Genomic DNA, 24313 nt, shown 5'->3' with positions numbered 1-24313 from the left:
TTGATAGTTGGTAAGATAAGTAAACATATCGTTATTATCTATTCTAGTCATATCAGATAGTTCACCATAGGTCAATTCAATCTTAATTCTAAGTGGTTAGTATTCTAACTGATTGTATTATTTGAGTTCTTTCACTTGTTTGTTACCAGCTTACTCTACGGACTAGCCCATACTTACATCTTGGGAACTCGATAGTATAATTGAGTGGGAGTGTTAATCATAGATATGAACATCTATAGCTTCTGATGAAGAATTAAAACGATGGTTTCCTTTTAGTTTGGTTCAAGGTGTTAATGATAGAGATCTCATTTCAGTAATTAAATTAGTTTACTGAAATATCATTTACAAGGAACTAAGTGTTTTAAGGATAAAATACAATGAGGGGTAAAACGGTATTCTAGTCCCATCTCATTGTAGACCGTCTATAGAGGATTAAGTGACAATTATTTTTGTAACAATGGATAATTAATAGCGTATCTATATTTTTTATAGAGCGTTCTATGAATTCAAGAGTGCAATTCTGAGTCTATAGTGGAGTCACGAGGAATTAATAAGTTAGTAAATTTATTTGTTAGATTTATGATAACTTATTGGAGATGATTTCATAGGCCCATGGTCCCCATTGTAACTTGGATAAAATCATCTAGATAGTCTCAATTAATTGATTTAATTATCAATTAGAATTATCAAAGTTGACCAGGTCAATTTTGGATAGTTTTACAGAGTTATGTAGTTTTTAAAAGAAAAGAGAAATTAGGGCAGATTTATTAATTAAGATAAATTGGTATCTAAATTAATAAATAAGTTTAAATCAAGGTTCAAATTATAAATAATTAATTTGATAAAGGATTTAAATAATTATTTAATTAATTAAATCAATAGAAAATAATACAGGCTATTGATTTTAAGTCCAATGGGCTTATAATCAAATTTCACGGGCCTAAAGCTCATTATAATTTCGACCTAGGGATTCATATTGGCTATTTTTTTATTGATTTTTTAATTAAATTAAATGGCCTAATTGAGTCTATAAAAGGAGTACTTAGAGAGAAGTCAAAACACAAGTTAAGAAGTTCAGAAGTCAGATTTTCTAATAGTTTTAGATTCTCTCTAAACACAAGTCATTTTCTAAGTCTCTTTGTTATTTTCTCTTCTTCTCTCTATATCTGTCTCATGTGTTGAGAATTTTCCACACTAGTCTAGGTGATTCTAAGGATACATTGGAATACTGTGAAGAAATTAGAAGAACGATTCAGTTTCTTGATAATACTCTGCGACAGAAAGGATACAAGAGTTAGAGAAACTGAAGGAATGACTCTTTAATTCCGCTGCGCATACTGTAAGTATTCTTATCTTTGTTTCTCTTTGAATTCAATTTTAGAAACATGTTCTAGGTTATCTCTTATTAATTTGTTTAATATTAGATCTACATGAAAATAAATAGAGATCATGTATAAGTTTTCCTAACAACTGGGCTCAGAGAATTTGATAATATTTATTTTCATGAATGAACATGTTTAAAATTGGATTCTTTGACATGTTTGAATAATTGGATGGTTTTCATGTTTTTATGAAGCATATTGATTTTAGGCTATTTAGGATTTTTACCCCCCGAACTATTACCACTACCGTATCGTGCCCCCTAATTTTTTCAGGCCGTTAAAAATTCCCCCCGAAATATTCACAGTAATGTAAAGAAGGACTTCCGTTAACTTTCAACACATGTGGCTAACAGAAGGCTGACATGGCTCTTTACATGCTGATGCGTCTTGGCCATGCCAGCGCCATGTGTGTAATTTTAAATTAAAAAATCTATAATCATATTAAAAATTAATGAATTAAACACTAAAAAATAGAATTAATAAATTAAACCATTTTTTATACATTAAAAAAAATAAAAACCATATTTAAAAACAATAAAATTACACACATGGCGCTGACATGGCCAAGATACATCAGCATGTAAAGAGCCATGTCAGCATTCTGTTAGCCACATGTGTTGAAAGTTAACGGAAGTCCTTTACATTACTGTGAATATTTCGGGGGGAATTTTTAACGGCCTGAAAAAATTAGGGGGCATGATACGGTAGTAGTAATAGTTCGGGGGGTAAAAATCCTAAATAGCCTTGATTTTATGTGATTATTAACAATTTTTAGGTTATTTTGTTGTGTTTTCTATGCTATTAATTTTTATATATGCTTTATTTTGTGTAAAACATGTTGAAAATTAATTAGAAAATAGTTTTGGTTTGAAAAATTGTTAAAAAAAAATTTTGGAAAATTTTGGGCCTGGCTACCCATGTGCGCGGTGTCACAGGCCGCCAACTTCGATACCCGAATTGACGGAACGTGCGGCACTTGTTAGCACTCTTAGCTAGCAAGTCAGCTTGGAATTCACACCTGCGGCAAGCAAACTCAATGGTTAGCCACGTTACAAGTCTCACACAAGTAAGGGCAATTACGAAGCGAGAGCAAGCACGAGGCAAGCTATCCAGAGACAACATCCCACACAACAACCAGAGCATACAACATAGTCAAGTGGCACGCAATGGCCCAATGAAGGTAACAAACAAGCAACACATAGACCGTAAAGAAAGCATACACAAAGGGACATGGAAAAACATCGTTTTAATCATTAAGGCCTTGATAAGGGAGTACACAACTTAAGCCCCTATCTGCTGGTGGCCATTATGCTTCCTTAAGTCACCAGGTCACCTCCCCCTAAGGAGCTTTCTAAGGAAATGAAGTCTTCCCAGGAACATATATGATTTTTGTCTGGGAGACATATGCATAATTACAAAAGTACCATTCCCTACCCATAAGGTTACTTGGTGCAAAACTTGACTAATGATCAAGCACCAAGGCACCCTCATATATACAAAATGGCCCCCTGGAGGTGTGTCATGTCACAGCACGTCACACTCTCCCTCACTTAAATCTTCAGCATCCTTGACGAACCTGCCCCTTGCTGATCTTCAATTTTTTGCGTACGCTTGTGCAAGTCCTCCACCCTTTCCCAGCAAATTTCTTCATCTCTGAGCCCTTTCCACTTCACCAGAAACTCTTTCTTCTTCTTTCTGTCCATGACCATGGTCCTCTCTGCTAGGATTTCTTCAGGTTGTCTGCTGCTTCATGGCTTGACGCTGACTCCTTCTCTGGTAGACTGGTTGCGCGCTGGATCTTTGTGATACGGCTTGAGGTTGCTGACGTGCAAGACCGGGTGTATCTTCATCCATTCTGGTAAGCTGACTTTGTAGGAGGTCAGGCCCACTTTCGAGATGACTGGAATAGGACCCTCATATTTGCGGACGAGTCTGATGTCCTTATTCCCTTGGAATCTCAGTTGTTCGGGCCTCAGCTTGATCATCACTAAGTCGCCTGCTTTGAATTCCAGCAGTCGTCTCTTCTGATCTGCCCACTTCTTCATTCTCTTTGATGCTTTCTCCAGATAGGCTCGGGCAATCTCGGTGGTTTTCTTCCAGTCTTTCGTGAAATTAAAGGCTCTCGGATTTCTTCCTCGATACTCATCCACTGTGTGGGGTAACAGCGGTTGCTGACCGTTAACAACTTCAAAAGCGCTCTTGTTTGACGAAGAACTCTTCTGAGAGTTGAAAAAAAATTGAGCTACGTCTAGTAGTTGCGGCCAATTCTTTTGGTTGGCACTGACGAAATGCCGCAAGTACTCTTCCAGCATCCCATTGAATCTTTCATTCTGTCCGAGGATGGTAGCTCGAGGAAATATTTAGTTGTGACCCCAAAAAGTTGAATAACTCAGACCAAAAGGTCCCTATGAATCTTCCATCACGGTCACTAACTATATTTTGGGGTACTCCCCAATACTTAACTACATACTTGAAGAAAAGTCTCGCTGTCTCTTCTGCCGAGCAATATTTCGACATCGGTATGAAGGTTGCATACTTTGAAAATCTGTCCACGATCACTAAGATTGCACTCAAGTCTCCTGTCTTCGGTAAACTAGTAATGAAGTCAAGCGACACACTCTCCCATGGTCGACTTGGGACTAACAAAGGTTCCAATAACCTTGGCGTCTTATGTCTCTCCACTTTGTCTTGCTGGCAGGTGAAATAGGTCTTGGTATACTCCATGATATCGTCGCGCATTTGTGGCCAATAGTACCCCTGCTTCAATAGGGCATGAGTTCTCTGCCACCATGGATGACCAGCCCACCAGGTATCGTGACACTCACTCATTAGTGTCCTCCGCAAATCTCCCATCTTTGGAACATATAAGCGACCACCCTTGGCCCACAAAAGATCATCTTCTACCCAAAATTGGCGAGTCTTCCCCTCTTTTGTGAGATTCATGATGGTCTTCACCACCGGGTCTTTCACCAGGTTCTCCTTAATGCGCTCTCAGAGTGGAGTGGTCACCATGCTAGCTGACATATTTGCTAGTAATTTTAGAGTCGCTAACTCAGCTTTGCGACTCAGGGCATCAGCTGCCTGATTTAGACGGCCCGCCTTGTGTTCGAAATGAAAGTCGAATTCTGCTATAAACTCCTGCCATCGGGCTTGTTTAGGGGTAAGCTTTGGCTGGGTGAGGAAATGACTCATTGCGGCATTATCTGTTTTCACCACAAACTTTGACCCCAACAAGTAGTGCCTCCACACTCGTAGACAATGAATTACTGCGAGAAGCTCCTTCTCTTGTGCAGTGTACCGCCTCTCTACCTCCGTAAGTTTGCGGCTTTCATAAGCTACGGGGTGGCCCTCTTGTACATTTACCCCTCCCAAAGCGTAATCAGACGCGTCTGTCTGCACTTCGAAGGGCCTACCGACATCTGGTAAGGCGAGGACAGGATCTCGCATCATGGCTTCCTTCAGACTCTTAAATGCTTTGACACACCTATCAGTCCACGTCCAAGTTACACCCTTCTTCAACAACTCGGTCAAGGGTGCCGCCCTTCTTGAATAGCCCTCCACAAATCTTGGATAATAGTTGGCTAAACCAAGGAAATAGCGTAATTCCTTCAAATTTGTGGGGGCCTTCCATTCTTGAATGGCCCGCACCTTCTCTAGATACATGCAAATCCGACCACGTTCTACTATGTAGCCTAGGAACTTGATTCTCTCTTGTGCGAAGGAGCACTTTTCTCGCTTCACATAGAGTTGGTTCTCTCTCAATTTTCTGAAACACTTGAGATAAGTGTCGTTGATGTTCTTCTATTGTGGAGCTATAGACCACAATGTCATCCAAGTAGACTACCACGAACTTGTCTAGATATTCCTGGAAAACTTGGTTCATCAACGTACATAATGTGGCTGGTGCGTTTGTCAACCCAAACGGCATGACTCAGAACTCGAATGCTCCATATTGAGTCACACACATTGTCTTCGGCTCATCCCCTTCTGCTATCCGCACTTAATAGTAGCCTGATCTCAAGTCCAGTTTCGTAAAGAATTTCGCTCCACTCAAATGGTCGAATAAGTCAGCGATCAAAGGGATGGGGTACGTATTACGCACTGTCACCTTATTAAGAGCCCGATAATCAATACATAGTCTCAAGCTCCCGTCATGCTTCTTTTGAAATAGCACGGGCGCACCAAATGGTGCCTTCGATGGTCTGATGAAGCCTACCTCTAGTAAATCCTTCAACTGCTTCCTCAGTTTTGCTATTTCAGGGGGTGCCATCCTATAGGCCGCCTTTGCAGGTGGTTTGGCTCCTAGCACCAGCTCAATCTGGTGATCAATCCCTCTTCTAGGTGGTAAGGCTCTGGGGAGTTGATCCGGCATAACATCCCCATACTTCTTCAAGACCATTCGAATTTGTAACGACCCAAATGCGCTAATAAGGCTTAAGGGCCTTGATTAGTGTGCCGGGAGGGCATAAATGGGATTAGAGTCAATATTATTGACTTAAATGTGTGAATATGTGATTAATGATGATTATATGATAATTAATGATATTATGTGATAATATGAAATATTTATGTGACATATGTGAGAACCACATTATCATGTGGGCAGGTGCATAGAGCGCAACTTGAGACGATCCTAGGGTCAGATAGCGGGAAAAGTCACAACGGAACATAAAATATGACTTTGGACAAGTCAGGGGTATTTTAGGTATCGGGTAGCTATATGGACTATTGGGTTATGAAAATAAATATATGGAGATATATTTGAGGTTAGGATGTCTAGGCAGAAATATTGGGGGATTTTACCGTTTTGGCCTCGGGGACGGTTTCGGCACCCCGAGCCTTGGGATTAACTTAACAAGTAAGACAAACCTAGGAAGCCTTTAGAAAGAATTAGACCGAATTTATTTTCTACTCAACTGGTTACTCTCTCTCTCACTCTCAAGGGAAGAAACATTCAGAGGAAAATTGGGAAATTAGAGCTAAAGAATTGCTGGAAATTTAGAGGAATTCAGGAGCAACCTTGAGGATTAGCTCAGTAGACAATCAAGGATTAAACCAGGGCTAAGGTAAGCATGAATTTCTTTCTTTCTGTGGCTAGAACTTGAGTTTCAGCTGGGTTATTGAGGTGTGTTCAATTGATGGTTTAGGGTGGATTTGAGCTTGAAAGATCCTTGGAATCAGCTGGGTTTTGGCTTGAGGAAGGGTTCTATCAAGAAGGTAAGTTTTACTCCAAGAGTTCATGAATTGAATTTTAAGTTCTGACTGGTTAAAATTAGGTGTTTATGTTCTTAGAATTTTAAGAATTTAAAGTGAGATATCTATGGGTTATTGAGCTGAATTTCTGTTGAATGGTGTAGCATAAGTTGTGGAAATGTTGGGTGTTGAAGTAGGGAGCTTAGGGGTGGTTTCGGCTGAGGTTTTGAGCTTTAAAATGATGGGTATTTTGGGATGAAGGGAAGGACCGCAGCTCTGTTCTAGAGTGCTGCGGCCCTAGGATGAAGAAAGGCCAAGGAGGCTTGGCCAAGGGTGGGCGCCGCAGCGCCCAAAGCAAGGGTTGCGACGCGTGTATTTGTTCAGGTTGGCCTTGGTTCTGTTTTGAGGCTAGGGTCGCGGCTAAGCTTCAAGGGCCGCAGCCCTTGGTTGAGCACATGAACTTTTGAGGGTTTTAGGCATGGGAATGTGGTCTAGATTGCTCAGGATTGGTTTCACCACCATGCTTGGTGGAATTCGGATCCCCGGGAGTTAGTTTTGTAACCGAAAACCTATATTTGAATATTAATGGAACCCTATACTTTGGTTGTGACTAGGTGATAAAGGCTTGGGCTCGAGAACGAATCGTGCTTGAGGGGCGTTACTCATAATCAATAACCGTACAGACTAAAGGTAAGAAAACTACACCTGGTTGAATATATGTGATGGGACTAAGGGTTCCCTATTGTGATTGCTTGAAATGATGGTATTATGCCATGCAAGCTATTTAGTGAACCAACGGCCTAAAGGTGCCAAGGCTTACACTAGCGCACAGGGCGCGGCTCAGCCACTGGTAGCCGAGGACAGCTTATTATGCACTGAGCTCGGTTTAAGCAGGCTGGAGTTGGTGGGTTAAACAAAGGGTACGGCCTAAGTCGTCAACCCTGAATATTATGTGATATGAGTGTAATATGTGATTGATTGTATCTTGAATCTAAATATATGTGTTGAATGTCTATTATGGATTATTTGATGGGAGTACATGCGTAATGAGTTAACTATCTGTTATCATTGATTGTGTTGTATAAGATGTTTTCTTGCTGGGCCTTGGCTCACGGGTGCTACGTGGTGCAGGTAAAGGCAAGGGCAAGTTAGATCAGCCTTAATTGGAGAGCTTAGCGAGCGAAATGTACATAGCCAGCTGCTCAGCCGCCATGGTTGAGGTTTAGGCAGGGACGCGAGACCCAAAGACTGTCTATTTTGCCTTAGTATGGCTAGCGATTACTCATGTACCTTTGGGAGTCTGTAATCTTACTTTTAACTCTGTTTTCTTGTGGGATCCCGTGTACGTAACAGTTTAATTATATAAAATGAGTCTTTTGAGACCAAAACCTTTTTAACCCTAGCTATTTTAAAGACATGTTTTTAAAATAATGACTTGATTAGCAAGTCTTGCACCTTTATAAGTGCACAGTGTAGCAGTCCTGGCTATCCAGGGCGTTACAGAATTTCTGGTGGGATGACTTCATCCACCGTATCCTCGTATACTGTGGGTAGGATAATATACGTGGGCTCTTGTCTTCTCAAGCCCTTCTTCAATTGTAAGGCAGACAGCAACTTGGTTTCTGGGGGCTGCTCTACTTTAGCAGGCACAACTGCAGGTGTCTCCCCCATTATGAGTAAGCTTCCCGTAGCTAGGATGGGAATGGCTCCCTTTTCCGTAGGGAAGTCCATACCCAATATCACATCAAAGTTGTCCATTCGCACGACCACCAAGTCAGTATGCCCCTCCCACGAGTCGATCTTCATGTTCACCTTTTTAGCCACGCCGGTTATGGCCAAGGCTTCTGAGTTAACCGCTTTCATGCGGCCATGGTCCTTCTCCCATTTCAGTCCCAGGCGTTTAGCTTCGAACTCTGAAATGAAGTTGTGGGTGGCACCCATGTCGATCATCACACTTCCATCCATTTTACCGTTTAGAGTGGCGTCCACATAAATTAGTACCTTTACAAGGGTCTTCTTCACTTTCGCACCGGGTTTCTTGAGAGCATTCAGCATCCGGAGGGCACCCATGTCTGTATACTCCTCCTCCTCCTCCTCTTCATTGGTTTGTTACCCTTGGGAAAATGACGCCTGTAGGGCACTCATCTTGGATTTGTGAGGACACTCTGTCGACTTATGAGGTCCTGTACAGATCCAACATGTAATAGGCTTCTTGAACGGGGGGTTACTACCTTTGCTAGGAGAGTTAGACTCCACACTCCTTTTCTCTCCTCCCCCACTCTTGCTCTGCCAAGACTTCCCAAACTTCTTACTCCCAACATTACTTCCACTAGTCAATGGATTGGTCTTCTTGGATTGAATGTTCCCAGATGAGTAATCAGTCAGTCGTTCGGCAGCAGCTTGAGCAGTGGCTAGGTCAGCCACTCGTTGTCTCTCGAGCTCTTGCTTTGCCCAAGGCTTCAGACCTTCTAAAAATGCGAAGAGTTTGTCCACTTCGGACATGTCTTTGATATCCAGCATCAACCCAGAGAATTTCTTCACGTATTTTCGGATTGTTCCAGTGTGCTCAGCTCTCTCAACTGGCGTCGAGCTATGTAGGCAACATTTTCAGGGAGAAACTGCATCTTCAACTCTCTCTTTAGATCTTCCCATGTTGCTATGGTGCATCTGTCGTTCTGAATGTCGTCGTACTTTGTCCTCCACCACACTTTGGCATCTGCAGACAAGTACATCATTGCCATGGCGACCTTTCCATCTTTTGATTTAGCTCTCACGGCTCTGAAGTAATGCTCCATATCAAAGCGGAAGTTCTCTAAGTCCTTCGCGTCTCTAGCCCCACCGTAGTGCCTCAGCTCAGGGACTTTTACTCTCCCATATTCCATGGCAATGGGTCTAGTTGTAGGATGATTCCCAACCGCCCTCATGGTGAGGTTCAGCTTGGTGTTCATCTCCAACATCTCATCCTTCAATGCCTCAACTGACCCCCTACAATTCTCTACGAGGTCATTTAATGCTTCTTGTAGGTCCTTCACCACTCGTTCCACTACCTCAATACGTTCCTCCCTCTGAGGACTATTGGATGTGCTTGAAAGGTTTTCCCTCCGCTCGATTGCAGTGATGCGGGCTAGTAGATTGGTCGTATCTCGCTCCAACACAGCCACGCATTTTTGTGCGTTAGTCGTCTCCGGTTCTAGCCTGACAGAGCTAAGATCTCTGACTCTTTCATCCAGGCCGTCTAGCTGTCCAACACGCCTCTCCAGCGCTTCAATCCTTTGAGTGTTTCTCACCATCATGCAAGGTCACCAAGCTTTCTCAAACTTAGCTCTGATACCAACTGTCACGGGCCGCCAACTTCGATACTCGAATTGACGGAACGTGCGGCACTTGTTAGCGCTCTTAGCTAACAAGTCAGCCTAGAATTCACACCTGCGGCAAGCAAACTCAATGGTTATCCACGTTACAAGTCTCACACAAGTAAGGGCAATTACGAAGTGGGAGCAAGCACAAGGCAAGCTATCCAGAGACAACATCCCACACAACAACTAGAGCATATAACATAGTCAAGTGGCACGCAATGGCCCAACGAAGGTAACAAACAAGCAACACATAGACCGTAAAGAAAGCATACACAAAGGGACATGGAAAAACATCGTTTTATTCATATAAGGCATTGATAAGGCAAGGGAGTAAACAACTTAAGCCCCTATCTGCTGGTGGTCATTATGCTTCCTTAATTCACCAGGTCACCTCCCCCTAAGGAGCTTTCTAAGGAAATGAAGTCTTCCCAGGAACATATATGATTTTTGTCTCGGAGACATATGCATAATTACAAAAGTACCATTCCCTACCCATGAGGTTACTTGGTGCAAGACTTGACTAATGATCAAGCACCAAGGCATGATCATATATACAAAATGGCCCCCTGGAGGTGTGTCATGCCGCAGCACGTCACACACGGCACGTCAACGCGCCCCGCGCGCACGCGCACCAGCCATCAGCGCGGTGAACAATACCCATAGGTACTATTCATCCAAAAAAATTAATTTTTTTTTAAATTAATGAAAAATTAAATTTGAAGAAATAAATTATTTATAATCAAAACCAAAAATATCTTTTTTGTTTTATCATTTAAAAAAAAAATTTAAATAAGATATTTTTGTTAGTTGAGATTTAAATAATTAGATATTTTCTACAAAGATTCAAATTCAAATTTAAAAATAGACTAACAACTTATTTTAAATCTTTTAATATATTAAAATATTAGAATTAAGATATCAGATATTTAAGATATTTTCTTTTAAATTCTTGATATTTTTATTAAATCTTTATTTTAAAATATAAATATCTTTTTTATTCTATAGTTTTTAATATTTAAATTATTTGAAATTTGAATATTGTTAGTTAGATATTTTTATTGATATTTGAATTTGATTAATTGTTTTAAGATATTTTAGGGTTGTTATAACTATTAATATATATATATATTAAAATGGTTAAAATATTTGCTTATAGTTGTAACAATACAAGATATTTTTGAAAAATAGTTTAGATATTGATTTTAAAATGAGGAATTTACATGAAATTTGGGAAAATTAAATAAATTTTGATATATATGGCTTTTTTTTTGTGTGCAATTTTTATGTTATTTTTTGTTGTTTAACTTTTTTATGGGTTTTGTTTTCCCATATTTATCAAATAAATTATTCGGTTTCTCATATTTTATTATATAAGATTATTTATACTAACTTTGAATTTTTGTGAGGGAATTTTAGTAATTTTATGTTTTTTTTTTTTTTTTGTTCTGTTTTTTTGGAAAACATTTTTTTAAGAAAAATCAATGTTCAGTGCTATTTCTTCTGCATGCAGGTACTCGAGTACCTATATCTTCTATTTTTTTTAGTTTTCTTCAGTATCACGTTTTTGTATAACCCTGATTTTGTCTTTCTCCTCTCCTTCAGCATTTGCTATTCTGATTTTTGTTCTTCTTTTTTGTTCTGTTTTAGGGTTTTATAAGTTTTCTCGTTGTGGATTTGTGGTTATTGTGTTGTCTTCGTCTCGGTGAGTACCTGGTTATAGAGGTCTATTTTTTTTAGGTTACTTCAATATCACATTTTTGTATAACCCTGATTTCGTCTTTCTCCTCTCCTTCAGCATTTGCTATTCTGGTTTTCGTTCTGTTTTTAGGGTTTTATAAGTTTTCTCATTGTGGATTTGTGGCTACTGTGTTGTTTTCAACTCGGTGAGTACCTGGTTTCAAGGGTTTATGTTTTAATTTTTTAATGTATATTTTTTGTTAATTTTGCTTTGGATTATCTATTTTCGGTCGTGGATGGTTGTTTTTTAATTGGTGTTCATGGTGGTTTTTGTTTTTGGTGCACAATTTGATGGTTAGTTTTTTAGTGGGGGTTTTGACAGTTTTTGATCAGTTATTTTGGGGAAGTATATGGGTAGTTGTTTGTAATTTGTGCTCTATATATTTATATATATATATCTGTTATTCTTTTTCATTTGTGTTGTTTGTTTTTATTTTATGCAGTGCATTGTCTATTTTAATTTCAAAGATTTCTGATGGATCATTCTGGTGAAGTTGGTGGTGTTATTGGTTCTGAGAAGAAATTTTCTAAAATAGTAGAGGATGAATCGAAGACTGTAGGGGATGATATTGGAGATATTCTTCCTTGAAGGAGTAACATTACTCGTTTGAAGTCTGTTGCAAGGAAGAAGAGTAAATCCCCTTCCAATGTTAAACAGACGAAGGAATTGTGTGCATCTGGTAGTAAGGATGTTGTAGATGATTCTCTTGAGACTAAGCATGTTGTGGTATGTGTTTATTTTCTTAAGTATAATAATAAAAAAATGTTCATATGTTGATGTTACTGTAATTGGTTTCACATTTGGGGGATTGTGTTTGTTTTAGTTTTATGGTTGTGTTCTTTTGTTCTTAAAGTGTTTTGTTTTTTTGTACCGGGTTATATGTAACTGGTTCTTGTGGATAAGTAATTTATTTTGCATAATGTTCAGTTTTGATTGTGTTTTTTTTTATTTTTATGGTTGTGTGTTTTTTTTAAAAGTGTTGTTTCTATGTAGCTAGTTACATATGTAACTGGTTTCTTGTAGATATGTAGTTTATTTAGCATAATGTTTATTTTTGATTGTGTTTGTTTTATTTTTATGGTTGTGCTTTTTTGTTGATAAAATGTTTTGTTTCTTTGTACCTGGTTACATGTGCAACTGGTTACTTGTAGATAAGTAGTTTATTTTTCTTAATGTTTTGTTTAAGTGTGTAACTGGGTACCTTAGTGAATGTATTGTCTTTTTTTTTATATTTCAAATATACAAAAGTTAAAGGCATATAACCGGTTTTATAAATGTAAATAAATATTTATTTTCCATGTTTATATTGTATGAAACTGGTTACATGTTGTGTAATTGGTTTGTTTGTTTCTTCTACAGGCTCATTTAAAGATCATTCCATCTAAGAGGATTGGAAGTAAGGTTCAACATTTCAATGATAAGAATGTCATTAATGACTTGAAAGCTAAGTTGACCAAAAGTCAAAAATCATTGTTTAAGAAGACGCCATTTGGGCACTTCTTAGAAGTTTCTGATATTCATTTCCAAACCCAACTTGTCCAACTGGTGTTGTTGAGAGAGGTGTCTCACGAGAGGGGGGAAGAGGAGATGTGGTTTAAGTTGGGTCGTAGGGTTTGTAGATTTTCTGTTGAGGAGTTTTCCCTAGTTACAAGTCTTAAATGTGATGGTATTTTTTATTGAAGTCTTTTTCAAAAAAAGAAAGTTCTGTTTAAGAAAAAAATAATTGGCGTTTTGTTGGTAAAGTGTCAAAGGCCGAATTGTGAAATACTTTCATTAGTAAGGAGTTAGTTGATGATGATGATGTTATGAAATTGGGTATAGTTCATATTTTCGTAAACTATTTGTATGGGTATACTAGTGAGAAGTTGGTTGATGACTTTTTTTGAAATGGTTGATCGTGATATATCTGAATTGGGAAATATTAGTTTTGGGAAGTTTGTTTGGGATAGGAGTTTTCATTATTTGAAAATTGCTTTGAAAGGTGGAAATAAAATTTTTGATGGAGTTTTTGTTGATGGGAAGGTTGGGCTTCACCCTTACAAACTTCTTGGTTTTCCAATTGCTTTTCTGGTTTGGATATATGAATCTATATCTGAATTGAATCCTGAGTTTTGTCAGAGGGTTGGGAAAAAAATTCCCCGTTTGTTGAATTGGAAGAGTTATGATAATGCCTTCTATTCAAACTTGGTGGCAAAGATTTTTAACAACAAAAAGGTATAATATTTTGTTTTGTAACTGGTTACTACCTAAATTTATTTTAATCATTTAGGATTTTTGTTTGTGTAGCTGGTTACAGATCATGGTAACCAGTTTCTTGGTTTTTTTTATATATCTTTTTTTATTTATTCAGTTGACTATCTTGAATGTTTATCCAAATTCTGAGGAGAGGGAGAAACCAGCAGTGAACAATTTTAAGTCTGAGCCTTTATATTTTCCATAGGAGTGTGTTGACAATGGAGATAGTAGTTCGGGTACCCAGGTACTTGTTAATGTTGGTGTTGGTTTTAGTGAAAAAAAATATATTATTTTGTTTGAAATATATAGGTTTGTTTTTATTTTTATTTTTTGTTGTTTTGTAAATTATTTTATTATGTTTTTTCAAGTTGATAGTGAAAAATTGAGATTGATTTGTGAATCAATATCTTCAATAAAAGAGAGCCAACAATCTATTATTAGTGATATTGCAATTATGAGGTCTGAGTTCATGGGAAAACTCAGTGATTTGTCTGCAATGATTGCAAATATTGTTGAAAAAAATTCAGAAAAAGTTGGAAGTTCTAGTGATGAAAGTGTTGGATATAATGAAGTGAAAAAGCCAGCTGATTTTTATAAAGTATCTAGCCCTATTTCTCATGATTCTAAGGTAGCTTGTTTGTTCTATGTTTTATTTATTTTTTTAACTATTTTTTGTTGTAACCAGATTGTTTTTTTTTTTTGGTCCAGGCTTGTGGGATTGATATAGGTGAAGATTTTGATGGTAGTAAGGTAACTAGTTTATGTTTCTTAATAGTATGTTGTTTTTTGTTAGTTTATTAGTGTAACTAGTTTCATTTTTTATTTTAGGGTGTGGGAAGGATTTAAGTGAAAATTTTGATGCTGTTTATTCTGGGTTGGAGTTGTCAAATGTTGTGGGTGGAAATAAGGTTTTGAAATTTATTTTTGTTTTTGTTTCTTTGTATTATTCTATTTAAAATTTAATTTGTTGTAACTGATTTTATTGTTCTTCATTATAGGATTTTTCAAAGAAGCTTGAGTTCAGCTCAGTTGGTTTAAGTTTTGAAGAAATATATTTGGATCCAGAGATTTTGAAGGTTATTGATAAAACTGTTGAGTATGCAGAAGGTGAAAAGAGATTTAGTGGGAGTAAGGATGATTGGAATGTTGTGATGGTTGGTGATGTTGATGAAGTTCTTGTTGCTATTGAAAAGAGGGAGCCTAAACCTAGTACTCATGTTAAATCTCCTTTTGTTACTGAGTTTGGTTCATCTGAAGTAAAAGAAAATGTGAAGAGGAAGGGAGAAGAAGTGGTGATTATTAGTGGGTTGCTTCCATTTAAAGATGAAATTGGATAGAAAGTTTCAAAGAATGAATGCATGAATTATATTACATGGATTGAGGATAAAATGATTTTTAAAAATAAGTATGTTTTTTTATTTTGTTTAATATTATTGTTCTTGTAACGTCCCAAATTTACTAATAAGGCTTAAGGGCCTTGATTAGTGTGCCGGGAGGGCATAACTGGATTATATGTGATTTAATGATTAAACGCATGTTATATGACTACTTGAATATCTGTGATGCATGACTATGTGTATTAGTATGCATGTAGGCCCTGATTAGGTTAGAAGGGCATAATCGTAATTTTGGCCCATTGAGGGCATAACTGTATATATATTTGCGATAAATTGTCGAGACCACATTATTATGTGGATATATTTGCAATCTAGGATTCGAGGCGATCCAAGTGAGCAGTTTAGCGAAAAAGTCACAGCGGGGATTTATACCTGGCTCGGGGCGAGCCTGGGGGTATTTCTGGGAATTTAGAGAATATATTAGGGTCCATTTTGACATTGAGGAATATAATTGGTGATTAGTTAGGCGTCGAGGAGTAAGTGGTAAAAATTGGAGACATTCGAGGAATTAGCGGGAATTGGGTGAAATGACCAAAATGCCCCTAGGTGGATTAAAAGGCTTAGAAGTAAAGGGAGGGCAAATTGGTCATTTGGACGATAAGGGATAAGAGTTAAGTTGCTTTATGCCTTAGTGGGAAAAGTCTAGAGTCTGAAGGAAAGAAAAGAAGAAGGAAAGATAGAAGTTCATTTTTCTCTCTGTCGGTTTAGGATTCTTCTCCATTCCTTGGGGTCTTTTGGAGCTAAAATTCAGAGGAGTTATTGGCTAAGGCCTTGTGCTTGAGACCTTGATCAAGTGTGAGAATTCAGCAGGGATTAGGTATCCAACTGAGGTAAGTTTCTAGGGTCTGCTCTTATGTTTCTGGTTTTGGCTGAGATGATTTTCTGAACTGAGTTTCTATGGGGAATTAAGGGAATTAAAGATGAGGATTTGAGGAGGAATAAGCCAAGGAGGTGTAGAGGCTAGCTTAAAGTCGACTCTCCAATGAAGGTATGAAATTCTAGCTCTAAAATCCTGAGGTTTTAGTTGTTTCGCTGAGTTTCTGAGTTTCTGAGTTTGAGGTCCAGCCATAGTGAATTTTGGGATTTGGAGTGCATGTGCTTAAGTTTTATGTGGTTGGGTCATTTGGGATGAGTTAGACATGTTGATAAGCTTGTTTTTAAGTTTGGTTGAAGTTAGGAAAATTTTTAGTAAGGTTTGGCTCGGGAAAATCGAAGGAGGGAAAAATGCAGGGTTGCTGTTCTGTGACTAGCGCTACAGTGCTAGCCTTTGGGCGCTGTAGTGCTAGGCCATGTTGTCTGGGATGTTTTTAGGTTATGTTTGTGGCGTTGTAGCGCCCTCCAAAGAGCGTTGTAGCGCTACCCTATTTCCAGAAAAGGGTTTTTGGGTTATTCTCAAGGGTTTTTGCCCGGGGGTTTGAGGTTTGATCCCACCACCCCGTTTGGTGGAATTAGAGCTTCCCGAGGGCCCGAGATTGGTCCCGAGGCTAGGTTTTGGACTTGAGGTTTGGTGATGATTCTGATCTATGGTTGTGACTAGGTGCGCGCTAGGGCTCAAGAGGGATCGTGCTTGAGGATCAATTGAACGAAGCTAGCAAATCTAAAGGTAAGAAAACTGCACTCGATTATGTGTTTGTGATGGGACTAAGTGCTCCCGTTAACTGTATAGTGTCATAGATGGTATTATGCCATGGGACATGTGATAAACGGCCTAAGGGTGCCGTAAATTATATTTGCGCACAGGGCACAGCTCGACCACTGGTAGCCGAGGACAGCTTAATATTCACTGAGCTCTGTTTAAGCGGGCCGGAGTCAGTGGGATAAACAGAGGGTGCGGCCTAAGGGCGTTAACCCTGGTTATCATGTGTGGATTGATTATTGATATAGATTGATATACTTGGTATGTTGAATACTTGATTAACATGAATGCTTAAACTGTTGAGTACATGCTTATGCAGTATAAGATATCTAATTGTCTGTTGATTGATTGTGCTTTGTTATTGTGTTTTCTTGCTGGGCCTTGGCTCACGGGTGCTACGTGGTGCAGGTAAAGGCAAAGGTAAGTCGGACCAATCCTGAGATGGAGAGATGTGGGGCAGAATGTACATAGTCAGATGTTCGGCCGCCACGGTCGAGGGGTGGAACAGGACGAAAAATGTTTAACCGTCTGTTTTGTCTTAGAGTGGCTAATCATTGTATCTAGATCTTGAATCTTTTGTAAACAGTCTTTAACTTATTACTTTTGGGAACCCATGTAAGCAGAAAATGTTTATTTATAAGAAATACAACTTTTGAGACCAAAATCTTTTAACCCTAGTTCGACTATAGTTTTTGTAACACGTTTTGAATTAAATGACTTGATTAGCAAGTCTTGCACCTTTATAAACACAGTGTAATGGTCTTGGCTATCTAGGGCATTACAGTTCTTGATATGTAATTGTGAATTAATATATATATATTTTTTGGTTTGAAGGAAGAAGAAATTTTCTGATGTTAATAACATTATCAATCCACCGATGGATTATTCTTTTGTTAAAATTTCTGAGAAGATGTGGTTTTACAAGCTTCAAACTTCTGGGGAGGACCTTATGAGCACTGTAAGTAACCAGGTTCTTGGTATAATGTTTATTAACTAGTATTTGTTTGTTTAGATGTTTTGTTATTTTTGTTGATCATGGTTAAGACAAGTAACCAGGTTCTTTTATTATTGTGTGAAACTTGTTTTGATTATTATTTATGGCTACTAACCAGGTTCTTGTAGTATTGTGTGTAACATGTTTTGATTATTATTTATTGGCTAGTAACCAGGTTCCTAAATTTTGTTTGTTTATTTATTTTTTGTAGCATATCAATGTTTATTTTTATTACTTAAGGAAGAAGATTAAGTTGAGTGATAGTTTGAACAAGAGGGTTACAACTACAGACTCTTGGTTTGATGCAACTATCAAGAGTTTGTATGATAACTTTTTGGCAGCCAAATGTGAACCAAGCAGCATTCGTTTTGATAACCTCATTTCAGAATACATTATTGGTGAATATTTGTTTTGTAACACTCCTGGGGTGGATGTGGATCATGTTCTTTTTCCTGTGCATGTGAAGGTTCAGTTGCATTGGGTTTTTATTCACTTTTCCATAAAGAGTAGGATGTTAACTGTCTACAATTCTTTGGTGGGGAAGAAGAATGAGAGTATTTCTTTGCCATATGTGAAGGCTTATTCTATTGTTTTACCATATTTTCTAGACTTTCTTGATTTTTATGGTTCTAGGAAAAATCTAGACTTGAATGTTGGTCCTTATTCTGTTGGGAAGAAGGATCCAATTGATTTTAACTTTGCCAAATACTTGCTGTTATCCCCAAAATTTGAAAATGATGATGTGGCAATAGAAATGACAAGTGGCAAGGAATGGTTGGGTGACCTGGCTTAGGAGTAACCCAGTAGACCGATGAAGAATTTTGACTGGCTTGAGAAGTGTCATGACCGACCAGGCATGACCTTGTCCGACCAGTCACGTGTTTGTCTACCCAGGAATGACATTGTCTTGTCTGCCCAGGAATGACCTTGTCTGCCCAGGAATGACCTTGTCTGCCCAGGCATGACCTTGCCTGCCCAGGCATGACTTTGTCCGACCAGGCATGAACTTGGCTGATCGGTCATGACCATGTCCGACCAGCTAAGTGCACGTCTGCCCAACTAAGTGCATGTCTACCCAGTCAAGTGCATGACTGCCCAGTAAAGTTGTGGCCGACCAGACTGAAGGTGATATGGATCAACTAGATAGAGCAGGACTACATCAAGATTCCCCGAAATGGCTTCAACAAGAATCGGTTTTGGCATACGCGGGAATCTCTCATTTATCCCACAAATTTAGTGTACTGTTACATTTTGAATATTTTTGTAATTTAAATATAATGAGAATAATAAAATATCCCGATTATGGGGATATCATCTGTACGATCCTAAGCCTATAAATACAAGGCTTATGGCATCATAAAAGAAGACTTTTAGAATTTTGAACTTTTGATCTGAATTTTCTAGAGAGAGAGAGTACTTGTATTTGAGAGAATTCTTGTATTCTGGTAATCTACACTGAAGAAACTCAGTTGACTCAGTTTCATCTGATCTTGAGTGTAGATATATAATCATAACTCTAAGTGGATTAGGCTATTACCATCACATTGGGGCTGAACCATTATAAAATCGCCTATGTCATTTATTTTCTCTTGAAGGTTTTATCGTTTTTGACATTCTCACGTCGTTGGCCAAAAACGCGGTCAACATTTTGGTACTTTCATTGAGAGCCTGAAGAGAAAGACAGACGGTCCCTGAAGTATTATGGCGCCTAAGAACACCAATGTGGCCTCCAAGAAGACAGGCTCCTCTAAAGAGCCTGCCAGATCAGAAGGTCCTAGCCTTCAAGATCGTGAATCTGAGCCTAGAGTCGTGCTCGAGGATGTAACCCCAGAGGTTGAAGAGCTCCAGGAAGCCATGAGCGCCATCTAGGAGGAGATGGCACAGTTCAATGCCAGACAGGAGGCGTTCGCTGAAGAAATGGCTAGGCAGAATGCCGCATTCGAGCAGCAAAGACGGGAAATGGACTCCAGGAGTGAGGAGATCTGGCGACAGCAGAAGGAGGCCGATAGGTGAAATCGCGAGGCTGCACTCGCTCTAAAGGCAGCTACGCAGCTGACCCGGGCCAATGCCCAAGCTGCACCTGGAGTGGCAGCCACCCCAGGAGCAAGGACCACAGAAGCTGGTCGTAAGAACACTGATAGATCCCACTCTCGTGGACCAAGCAGGGGTGGTAGTAACCCACCTGGTCATGAGGAAGATGGAGTCCGGTCGGACACTGCCTCAACTCAAAGGGGGAACTCCAGAACCCCCTCAAGGAGCCACCGATCAGAGACTTCTAGGTCAGGAAGTCATAAGTCAGGTAGCAAGAAAACACCTCCTGAACAGGAGAACAATAGAGCTCCTCGGGGTAAAGAAACTTCCCACTTCAAAGATGGGCATGGGCGTGATGAATCTGACAGTCATCACACTGACCAGTCGAAGGAGAAGAATAATGATAACCATCAAGGAGGAAAAGATCGCCCAGCTCAGATAGGAAGGCCACCTTTGCATCCCAACCAGCGCAGTGGCAAGGAGCATGTTCCATCCAACAAACCTTCCAAGAAGACTCGGAGTACGGTATTCGATCGATTGGGAAAGCACACTACTCAGAAGGATCTAAGGGACGTCATTGCTGATAGAAGAAGGACCGTCCCTGTGAAAGGGCAAGAGCCAATCCGACCTACTAGTTGAGTAGAAATACTCGATGATGGTTTGCCGGATAGGAACGCCCGACCAGGCGGTCCCGAAAATGAATCCCTAGCAGTGGCCCCAGGCATCCAAGCCCAGCTTGATGCTTTGACAACAGCAGTTCAAATTCTGTCAAAACGACCATCTACGATTGATCTGGTAGACCACAGGAGTGGTAGCCCTTTCTGTGCTCGAATTAGAGCAGCTCAACCACCAGCGAAATACAAAGCACCAGTACTACCAGTTTATACAGAAAAGGAAAACCCGATAAGGCATGTTGGGAAGTTCAAAGATCAGATGGAGCTGCTCGGGGTGAGTGATGACTATCGCTGCAGAATCTTCCCCACCACATTGTCCGACACTGCCTAGGAGTGGTATTGGAAGTTTAAGCCTAACTCCATCACTTCTTGGGAAAGTTTTAGAAAGGAGTTTTGCAGGCAGTTTATTGCTGCTTGGACTCCTCCTGTTTACGCCAATCACTTGGCGGATATTAAGCAAGGAAAGGATGAGTCTCTCAAGAACTACATACAAAGGTTCATGAGAGAAGCTAACTGAGCTACTGCAGTTGGAGATGAGGGGAAGATGGTGGCAATTTCTTCCGGCATTATCTATCGGAGTCCTTTGTGGAACAACATTCATCGCAACCCAATTTCAACATTACAACAATTTTTGGACCGGGCGAACAAATACATGAAGTTGGATGATGCGATTGAGAAGGGAGAGAAGGGCCTGAACAACCCGAGTGGATCGAATGATCCTCCCAAGAATGGTGGAAATGATCAAAATGGTGGTAAGAAACGTGGGAATAACGAGTCTGACCGCCATAATGAGAAGAAGGCTAAGTCGGGACCAAACGACAAGCAAACGAAGTATGAACCTCGATTCACCAACTACACCACTCTTTCGGCGAGCCGAGCGGTGATCTATTTGGCCAATCATCAAGAGGTCCCTTACTGGAAACCCCCACCTATCAAGAAGGAGATGAGTAAAAGAGATATGAACAAGTTCTGTCGCTTCCATGGAGACTATGGTCACGACACAAATGAGTACAATCATCTCAAAGATGAGATAGAGTTTCTCCTCCGGTCGGGGAAGCTGAAGAAGTATCGAGCAGAGAAGACCCAGGGAGAGGGAAGTATCAACAATCCTGGGTTTAAGCGGCAACGATCCCCACCTTTGCAACCTGAACCTGTGGACTTCACACTAGATACCATATGTGGAGGTCCACATCTTGCTGGAGATAACAATAAGGTGAGGGAGAGGTATGCTCGCACCCTTCGTCATGAGTTGGATACAGCATCAACCTCCGAAGTTATGACAGTGGAGGAGCGACCATCGAAGAACCCAAGATACAAAAGTGAGTCCCTCACTTTCACTGAAGAAGATGCTCGACACGTGAGGTATCCTCACAATGACCCTCTTGTTGTGACAGTCCAAATTGCCAATATGAAGGTGAAGAGATGTCTGGTCGACACAGGGAGTTCTGTGAACATTATTTATAATTCATCCTTCGAGAGGATGAAGCAATCTATCAATGACTTGAAGCCGTGCTCTCAAGTCATTTATGGGTTCACTGGAGAAGGATTGTCACCAGCTGGAACTATCAAGTTTCCAATTAAGACGGGGAAGGCTCCCAAACATGAGACAGTAATGACCGAGTTTTTGATTGTTGACTGCCCGTCCGCCTACAATGTGGTTATTGGTCGACCATTGCTCACAAACTTACATGCGGCGGTTTCAATCTGGTACCTTTCCATGAAGCTCCCGACCAGTGCGGGCATAGGCTGCATCCAAGGAGACCAGAGGGAGGCTAGGGAGTGCTATAATGCCTCAGTAGCTAAAGCAAGGAAGGGGGCCAAGGAGAGCAACATGATTGTATGTGCTGAGAGAGAGGAGGTGGACAAGATGGATGTCGACCTGAGTTTTGCAGTTGTAACCGATCAGGAAGAGAAGTTAGAGGAGTTTGGCCAAGAGAGCATTCTTGGTTTAAAAGAGCAAAAAACCTCATCTGGTGATGAAGTCACCAAATAGGGCGTTGCCCAAAGTGAGGGAAGGGACTTTGATCCTCGCTTTGGGGATTATGAAAGTGATGTGGGACCATCCGAGGAGTTAGAGGAGGTCCTGATAGATGAGAATGACCCGACCAGAGGGGTCAAAATTGGAAAAAAAGTTGAAAGCAGAGGTGAGAGCACAGCTGGTAGAATTCTTGCGAAGGAATCAAGATGTCTTCGCCTGGTCTCACAAGGATATGGTGGGTATCTCACCAACTGTGATCAGCCACGTGCTCAACGTGGATGAAAGCTATCCAGCGGTGCAGCAGAAAAGGAGATTGCTTGACAAGGATCGAGCAAAGGCTCTTAAGGAGGAGGTAGAGCGGCTAAAGGAGAATGGGTTTATAAGGGAAGCATATTACCCTGCCTGGGTTTCGAACCCAGTGTTGGTGCCCAAACCCAATGGAAAATGGAGGACTTGTGTAGATTTTACTGACCTGAACAAAGCATGCCCAAAGGATTGCTTTCCTTAACCGAGAATAGACCAGTTGGTAGATGCAACCTCTGGTCATGAAACATTGTCCTTCATGGATGCATATTCGGGGTACAACCAGATCAGCATGCATCCTCCTGATGAAGAGCATACCAGCTTCCGGACAGATATAGGGCTATACTGCTACAAGGTCATGCCCTTCGGATTGAAGAATGCGGGAGCTACCTACCAGCGTTTGGTGAATGGTATGTTCCGTAACTTAATCGGAAAAAGCATGGAGGTGTACGTAGACGATATGCTAGTAAAATCAAAGGAAGCTGAAGGGCATGTGCGAGACTTGGAGGAGTGCTTTGCAATACTGAGAAAGTACAACATGAAGTTAAACCCCCTCAAGTGCTCATTTGGAGTGGGTTCTGGAAAATTTCTTGGGTTTATTGTGAACTCCCAAGGAATAGAGGCAAACCCAAAAAAGATAAAGGCTCTCATAGAAATGAAGTCTCCAGCCAGAATTAAGGATGTGCAAAGCTTGACTGGGCGGATTGCAGCTCTAAGCAGGTTTGTCTCCAAATCAACAGACAAGTGTGTCCCGTTTTTTAACCTGCTTAGAGGAAGCAAGAAGTTTGAGTGGACGGTAGAATGTGAGCAAGATTTCCAAGCCATAAAGGAACATTTAGCCCAACCTCCTGTTCTTTCGAAGCCCGTTGATGGAGAAGACCTCTTTATGTACCTAGCAGTCACGGAGCACGCTGCTAGTGCTGCCCTAGTATGAGAAGAGGATAGAGTGCAGCACCCAGTATACTATGTCAGCAAACGGTTGATAGGAGCAGAATCCCGGTATCCCATGATCGAGAAGTTGGCTTATTGCTTGGTACTTGCATCACGAAAATTGTGGCCGTACTTCCAGGCACACCCCATTAAAGTCCTTACTGACCAGCCTCTACGCCAAGTCTTACAGAAGCCGGAGTCGTCTGGTCGGCTACTTAAATGGGCAGTTGAGTTGGGCCAATTCGAAATCAAGTACCAACCGAGATCTGCTATTAAGGGTCAGGCTTTGGCAGATTTCATTGCTGAATGTACCGGGATCGCTGATGTTCCCGACCAGCAAAAGCATGTCATTGAGCAGAAAGATGAACTTCCTACTTGGCAACTTTTTGTTGATGGGTCGTCGAATGAGCATCATTCAGGAGCTGGGATTATATTGGTCACACCAGAGACGCATCGAATTCATTGT

The sequence above is a fragment of the Humulus lupulus genome, chromosome 4 (genome assembly GCF_963169125.1).
Source record: "Humulus lupulus chromosome 4, drHumLupu1.1, whole genome shotgun sequence".
NCBI classification, from domain to species: Eukaryota; Viridiplantae; Streptophyta; class Magnoliopsida; order Rosales; family Cannabaceae; genus Humulus; species Humulus lupulus.
The sequence above is the reverse complement of the archived record's forward strand: the minus strand, read 5'-3'. Positions refer to the sequence as shown.